The 7964-nt window shown below is 46.2% G+C and overlaps 1 long non-coding RNA gene across 2 annotated transcripts in view; it reads left to right on the top strand.

The window, feature by feature from the left end:
• Nucleotides 1-2401: 2401 nt before the first annotated feature.
• Nucleotides 2402-7964, top strand: part of LOC122442609 — a 29366-nt gene continuing 23803 nt past the window's right edge. The window contains exon 1 of one of the 2 annotated variants that reach the window (XR_006269674.1): nt 2402-2461. This is a non-coding gene — a long non-coding RNA (uncharacterized LOC122442609). Of the gene's footprint in view, nt 2462-3122; nt 3168-7964 lie in introns of those variants that run through there. The other variant, XR_006269675.1, reaches the window with a different exon arrangement.

Below are 7964 nucleotides of genomic sequence, written 5' to 3'. Positions count from 1 at the left end.
ACCTCCCCCCAACTCCACTCTCACACCAGAGAGAGGGAGGAAAGAAGGGTGTCGGGATGAAAATGGACCTGGGTATAGGTCCCACGGACCCCTCTGCCCTGCCTCGGCTGGTTTGCTGCTCTGGTGCCTGCCTGTTGTCTGTAGGGGAGCTGTGGAGTGTGGAGGCCTCTCGGAGACTGTCCACCCAAGCTCCCCTCCTGCCTGGGGTTTGGGAAGGGCAGTGCTCCATCCAGGGTGAACTTGACAAGCCCTCACCCAAACAGTTTTGCAAACCTCAGAAGATCTGCCCAGGTCGAGGGGCTGACAGGTACCAATAACCTTTAAAATGCACCCATTTCAGTCTTGCCAATGCTTTCCTCCCGTTCAGCAAAACAAAGCCCCTTCTCCCTCTCTGCTTTTAGAAGAATTTCTCAGAGGACAAAAACAGCAAGTTAATGAAACATTCAGGTCCCAATTGTGAGTTTGTGTTTTAAAAAATTCATTTTAATATGACAACTTAATACGCACATCCGTACACCTTGAGAACAGCCCTCCCTCAGACTGGGATGACAGTGGATAGCCAGGAGGAGGCACCACGGACAAGTTCTTCCAAAGCCAAGAGCCAACAAGCAGTGAGGACACAGTGAGCTCCGATGCCTCTTGGTCTGGTTCTGCTTTCTAATTACAATGGGAAACAAAGCCTGGATTCCCTGCCACTTTCTAACTCTTTTCAGCTAAGGTCAAGGAAATGGTTATTAACCAGTATCCCGACTTTTTGCAAAATAAAGAAGTTGAAAAAGTTTATCTATCTATCTATCTATATTATAATTTTCCCAGATGGTGCAGTGGTGGAGAATCCACCTGTTACTGCAGGAGATGCAAGAGCTTGGGTTTGATCCCTGGGTCAGGAAGTTCCCCTGGAGGAGGAAATGGCAACCCACTCCATTATTCTTGCCTGGAAAATTCCATGGACAGAGGGGCCTAGAAGTCTATAGACCATGGGGTCACGAAGAGTCGGATACAACTGTACATGCATGCCATTTGCTCTACAAAGTTTGTATATATATATATATATACATATATATATATAATATATATATTAGTAATTATATACATATAATTTTTTAATGGCTTTTATCACAGTTTTTTCTCAAACAGGAAAATTCCATGATCCTTTTAGTTAAGCATGAACATCTCAAGCCTTCCTTTGATGTAATTACAATTTCCAAATAAAGTCAGCATGCTGATTAAGATACTCAGAGCAATGGGAAATTTAGGACATTCTTTCAAAACCCAATACCTTCTCCTGCCCTTCTCAGATTTGATGTCCATAAGCCTTTCACACTGAGACTATCATCTGGCAATCTGTGGTTTAAATCCAGTTATGATTTTTTAAACTCAGTCTTTTTCCAAGAAAATGTAACTAGTTGCTGATATGAAAATCAATAGGGAAGAGAGAGTAACTTTGGTTTCCTTTAAAAATCTGGCAGATGTGGCCGCAGATCTGCGTGTTTCTTTGTGGAAACAAATTGTCTTGCAGTTCAACATTCCAAGAGGTTAATATACATCCCAGGTGGCTGCCTAACCCCCGTGAGTCTTCTGAGATTTTTAAATTCCAAGTTGATCCACTGAACCTTCCAAAGGGGGTCTGTCTTTCCACAATTCAGCTGAAATCCACCCAGCTGGGGATGAGACCAAGGACATTCCCAAGATGTGGGATTTGGGGTGCTAAAATACCCAACTGTCCTGGGGAAACCAGAATGAGTTGGTCATGTCAGCTGATAGAGTTGGGAAGGAAGGTGGTCTGGGGTCTTTTATAAGAAGCTCAGAGTTTAAACTGTCTCTGGGTTGGGTGCAGATGGAATTCTGCAACCTCTTGGCTCAGGTCCTTGAACCCCAGAGTGGTCCACAGGCTTCTCTCCCTATCACCTCCCTATATCCTAGGTGAGGGGACCCAAGACTTTTTCCATCCAGAGGAGGAGATCCCAGCCCCCACCAGTCTTTGGGGAGATGCTTGCCCCCTGCTTACCCACCATGCCACCTTCCCCTACATGGTAAATGATCCCAGGACTAAAGTCTATCCTTTGGGAAAGAAACAGCAGCTCCTTACCCTGAATTAGAAGGCTAGCGTGTCAGCCCTGGCTGTGTGAAATGGGACCATTCCTTTTCTCTGAATCTTACTTTCTTCTTCTGTAGCATATGGGTAGGGGTAGCAATGGGAGTGAGGGGGTGAGGAGGGTGAGACCCACCTCACAGCCTTGCTGTGAGGATGAATAGAATTATGAACGTAAAAGGCCTTTGAAAACTGCAGCTCTGTACAAAAGTTAATTATTATTAGACAACAAAGGCCGGGCGACACTTCCAAGAAGGGCAGAGTTAAAGCTCCTCTAAAATTTTGCTGTGCAAGTCAGTTCCTTTCATCCTTTCCCAGCAGCACTGTGCATTCGTCAAACAGCCGTGTGAGCCCCTGGGTGATGGACAGGTGAGCTGTGGGGCAGGAAAGGGCCCGTGAGCATGCGCTGATGCTGTGGGTGCAGGGCGGGTGTAGGGAATGCTCTGGGGCCAGGGGTGTCTGTGAGGGGTGCAATGAATAGTTTTTGACCCAGAAAGAGGGCAGCAGAGCCAGTGCATGTGTGTGTGGGGGTGGGGTGGGGGGGAGCCAGGGCAGAGCTTTGATGCCCTGACAAGTGCCCAGGGCACCATCCTCTCCCCCTTCCTCACCTCCCAGACCTGTCCAATTGTGTCACAGCCAGGTGGGATTTTTACCTTGTCCCCCATGCCTCAGGAAGTGGCCGACAGCGTGCCCTGAGGCCTCCTGGTGGTTGTGCCAGAGAATCAATCATTAATTACCCTGTGCTCCTCCTCTCCTCCCCCCACTCTCTGGGCTTTCAAAACACAGAAATACAAATACAGATCCTGGCAGGGGAAAGGAAAGTGGAAGGCAGTTTGGAAAAAGCCACCCTTGGCATCTGTCCAGTTGCTTTGGGGGTTGGAGATGTGTCCTGGGTACAGGTCTCTGGAGCTCTTTGCCTACCCCAAAGCACCTGGTGGCTGCTCCCTGGGATGGTCGGGAGCAAGGTCAGATTTTTTTTTTTCCTGCTTTTTACAGTGTTTTTAAAAGTTGTAAATAATGACCTAGGTTCCTTTGGCACCCATTTTGCAGATGAGAAGACTGAGGCCCAAGAAAAGTGAGTACCATTTCCAAGGTTACCCAGCTGGTAGGTGGCTGATTCAGTGTCCAGATAAACACAAGAGACTCAGGTCTGCCCTTAGATGTTAGAAATTCTGCTCACCCCAGCCTAGTTCCCTCACTCCCCAGCACCTACCCTACCTCCCATCAGAAAGGAAGGTTCTGGATCCCAGGGTGTGGTCAGGGTGAGATCAAACTCCCAGGGCCAGAGAACTTTCTTGCCACAGGAGAAAAGTGCAGCTCACCAGGCAGGAATGCCCTCCCTTTGGCCCAGCCCCAGAGTCCAGCCCAGAGCAGAGGGGGTCAGGACACAGGAATCCTCTTAGGTGGACGCCAGGGCACTGAAGTGGGCTGCCCTCTTGACAGCTGTCCTTGGGGAGATGCCAAGGGGAAAAACCAGGTCTGAGACTTTTTTCATCAGATTCAGGGTTGGTTTTGTTCTTTGTGGCCTTGGAAGGCCAGAGGTGTCTGATGTTGGCACAAAACATAGAACAGAGCCTGGTACTGCCCAGGGCCCTAAGGAAAGGATCTGAGACCCTGGCAGTAGGGTGGGAGGAGAGGGGAGAAGCTGAGGGATAGAGAAGGACTTGGGAGTTTCAACCTGCGTCTTGCCCCCAGCCTTCACTGCCTGCCCCCTGGCAGGTTTCCCACATTCTGAGCTGAGTAACCCTGGGCACCTTGCCACACTTTGGGCCTTGGCTGGGCCCAAAACTCTCTTCCTGTTTAGACCTCTTGCATTCTTCCACAGACTCTACAGCCCTTGACTCCCTTGCCTTTGGAGGAGCAGAGCTTTGGCCTCTCCGTTTTTGGTCTTTAGGCTCTAGTTGTCCCAACAATGTGGTCCTCTTTGGTCCCCGTAGGAGGATGGGACACGGCATCACATTGATGGAACACTGAACATGTATTTCCTTCTAAGAACAACAGCTAAATCTACTATTATTTACGAAGTATTACTAAATGCCAGAAACTGTCAAATGCCTTACATCTAACCCCATTTATTTTCCACAACAGCCAGCGAAACTGAGTTTTGGGGAAACATGGGCATAGTGGCTGCTCTGGATCATCCCACGGCTGGGCAGTGAAGTCAGGATGGGAACCTGAGCTCATCTGACCTGAGACAGCCTTCCCTCCACTTTCCCACAGGCTGTTTACAGGGCAGGACAGCTTTAACAGCTCCAAGAAAGCTATCAGAACAAACTAGGAAGAAGCAAACTAGAAAAACTGTTTTGTTTGTCAGTTTCAGGGGCCATCAGCGGCTTAATAGGAGAAAGCATGACCCTTAGTAATGAGATTTACACTGCCAAGGTTCACAGACAGGCCAGGTAAATGAAAGAATGAAAAAAAATCAAGGTGGAAGTCATATTGAATCTTACCCTTCTCCCTAACTGAGTTTTCACGCACTTAGCAAAGTGCAGACACAGAACACATTTGTGGCAAGAATGAGTTAATCATCTACCTACGAATTTTCCTTTTTATTCCCCCTGTTTTGAGCTTTATTGAGGTATAATTGACAAATAAAATTGACAAATATAATTGACAAATAAAATTGACAAATATAATTGGCAAATAAAATTGTAAGATATTTAAGGCGTATGTCACAGTGATTTGATATACGTATACACTGTGAAAGGATTCCCACCATCTAGTTAATTAACACACCCATCATCTCATTCATTTGTCTGTTTGGTGAGAATATGTAAGTTCTACTCTCTTGCGAGTGCGTGTGTGTGTCTGTGTATTCAGTCGCTCAGTCGTGTCCACCTCTTTGTGACCCTATGGACTGTAGCCTGCCAGTCTCCTCTGTCCATGGGATTTTGCAGGCAAGAATATTGGAGTGGTTGCCATTTCCTCCTCCAGGGGATCTTCCCAACCCAGGGATCAAACCCACATTTCTTGCATCTCCTGTGTTGGCAGGAGGAATCTTTACCACCTGTGCCACCACTATATAAAAGTGTTATCAACTCTAGTCACCATGTTGTACATTAGATCCTCAAGAACTTATCTACAAAACAGAAACAGAGTTACAGATGTAGAAAATAAATTTATGGTTACTGGGGGAGAGGTGTGGAGGGATAAATTGGAAGATGAGGATTGACACATACACCCTACTGTATATAAAATAGATCACTAATAGGAACCTACTGTATAGCTCAGGGAACCATACTCAATAATCTGTAATAGCCTATATAGGAAAAGAATCTAGAAATGATTCACTTTGCTGTACTCCTGAAACTAGCATAGCACTATAAACCAACTATACTCCAATTTAAAAAAAAAAATCTGTATCTTTTCTGAAACTTCTTAAAAAGTTCTTTCCATTTGTAGGCACGTGGTCTTTATATAAGGTAGCATGTCTTTTTTTTCATGCTTAACGCCTCTCCTTTGAAGCTGTGGGCCTGATGATTCCTGTTCACTTCATCTTCATTGCCTCTCTCCTTACAAACTTTCATCTTGTTGCCCTGAAACTTTAGTTTTCCAAGTAGAATCACTTCTCTCAGGCTCACTCTGGGGGGTGGGGGGAGAGACCCCATAGTCCTAGAGAAGGATCTTTTCCCACTCAGATCCTGACACCTGCCCTTCCATCATACAGAGAAAGGGTAGGAGTCACCATTCTCTTCCAGGCTGGGAATCTGGTGCTCAAATCTGATGCTCTGGCACCACTCTGCACAGGTGGTGTGATCTTGTGCCAAGCACCCAACTTCTCTGAGCTGAAGCTTCCAAGTCTGAGAAGTGAGAATAATAAGGGTACTTCTCTTGTATTCTATTATGATGTTTAAGTCAGACAGAGCGCTTGGAGCACAAAGGATGCTCAGAAATGGTTCGTGACTGGAAATAAAACTAGTCACAGGCACTTCCCTGTCAGTCCAGTGGTTAAGACTCCGCACCTCCCCTGCAGGGGGCGTGTGTTCCAAGTCCCTGGTCAGGGAACTGAGATTCTGTACGCCTGCCTCAACAAAAACAAAAAGCCTAGTCACAACACAGGTGATGAGGACTGTTACTCATGGACCTCGGGGAGTGGCGTCACTGTCACCACACTCAGGACACGAGGAGACACTGAGAGATTCCTGAGAGCAGTGGGGCAATGGCACTGGGGAGGAGAATTGAACTTGCAGGTTCCTGGGAAAACCAGAGCAGGAGGTCACCAGGTACACGTGAGCTGCTTTGTCCCTCTCCCCCCTCACTGGGGGTGTGCACCCACCCTGGGCTCCCTGAGACTGCTCATAGACCAGACCAGCTCTGCCAAGTTCTTCAATCAGAGAACTCTCCTCCCAGACTCTGTTCCTTTGACTCCAGAACATAAGATATCATTCCTGGAGGGGCTGGCACGGACCTCAGCTTCCCAGGTGGCCGGAGTGGAGTAGGGTGGGGAGAAGGGGTTCTGCCAGGGATGTCTGATCTGTCACTTTCAGATTTATTGATAAGCCAGTGTCTTCTCTAGTTTTCTTTGTTTATATTTATTTACTTTAAGCTTATACACATAATAGGTCATAAATAATTTAAACAGAAATGATGAATGTCTCCCTTCTTCCAGCCCTTAGCCCGAGGTAACCCTGTTATCTTTTCAATATTTGCTCTTCTATTCATACCTAATGTCTGTAACTGTAGAAATAATGACCTCTGTTTGGAGTGTGTGTTTTAGCATGTGTAGCAGCATACCAGCAGTAAGTTTCACTCTGCCTAGGAGCATACCAAAAGTAAGTTTTGCTCTGCAAGTTGTATTTATTCACTAGCAACATCTGAAACATCTTTACATTTCAAGACTGATACCTCTGCCTTGTCCTTTTGCACTTTTCCATCAGGGTCCAAAATGTGAATGGGATAGAGTTTAAGCAACTGTTCTCCTTTTGATGGATATTTATCACTCATCTGGGTTCTCATCAAAATTGTTCAATTAACTCATTGTGTATGTATGTGGATATTTTCCTGGAGAAATTGAAACTGAAAAATGGGATTATGGGAGCACAGGGTGGGGTGGGCACCTTTAAAATAGGGATGAACTACTTGGCTTCCCTCTAGCCTAGTCTGGCTTCTCTTTTCATGACTCTTGAATATCCCTTTCAAGATGGAAGGTAAGCAGGTCAGGTGGAGTAAGAAGGTGCCTGTGAGATTTTCTCATCCAGGGTCATTGGCATCCCCCATGGTGTACAGATGTTGCTGGGGAATGTTCTTCTTCCCGAGCACATTATGGACTGCCCCAAACTAATCAGGGAATAATTGCATTTCTGCTCCCTGGGATCCCAAAGACACCTTCAGAGGTCAAATTGGGTGACTGAATTCAGTGTTACAGTGACTCCTTCAAGATTCAAGAGAGAGCTGGACTCCCATGCTTGGGATTCAGTCTCTCTATTTTGGAGCCTGAGGAGTTGGGAGAGACCTGAGTTTATGATACAGTCTTGCTCTGAGCTATGTGATGTTTGGAAAGTCACTCACCCACTCTGATTCTAGGTTCTTCATACTTAGTAGAAAAAAAATGCATATAATATTCACATCCTATCAGCAGGGTGGAGTGAATTGCAAACTTTTAAGAAATGTGAAGAATGATGGGTTTGAAGCAGTTATGATATTGAATATAATGCCTGGATGACTTCACCAGGATAGCCCTTTCTCTTTCCCTCCCTCCAACCTTCTTCTTATTCCTTCTTTCTTTCCCTGTTCCTGTGACCCCAGTGTTTCCTTTCCATGCATTTAACTGTGCAAATCTTTATCCAGCATCTGTTAAGTGCTGAGTACTCTGCCAAGACCCGGGAATACCGTGCTGACCAGAACAAGAATCATGCAGTATGGAATGAACAGA

Source organism: Cervus canadensis, chromosome 5, assembly GCF_019320065.1.
Source record: "Cervus canadensis isolate Bull #8, Minnesota chromosome 5, ASM1932006v1, whole genome shotgun sequence".
Taxonomy (NCBI): domain Eukaryota; kingdom Metazoa; phylum Chordata; class Mammalia; order Artiodactyla; family Cervidae; genus Cervus; species Cervus canadensis.
This window is presented reverse-complemented; position numbering and strand designations above follow the sequence as displayed.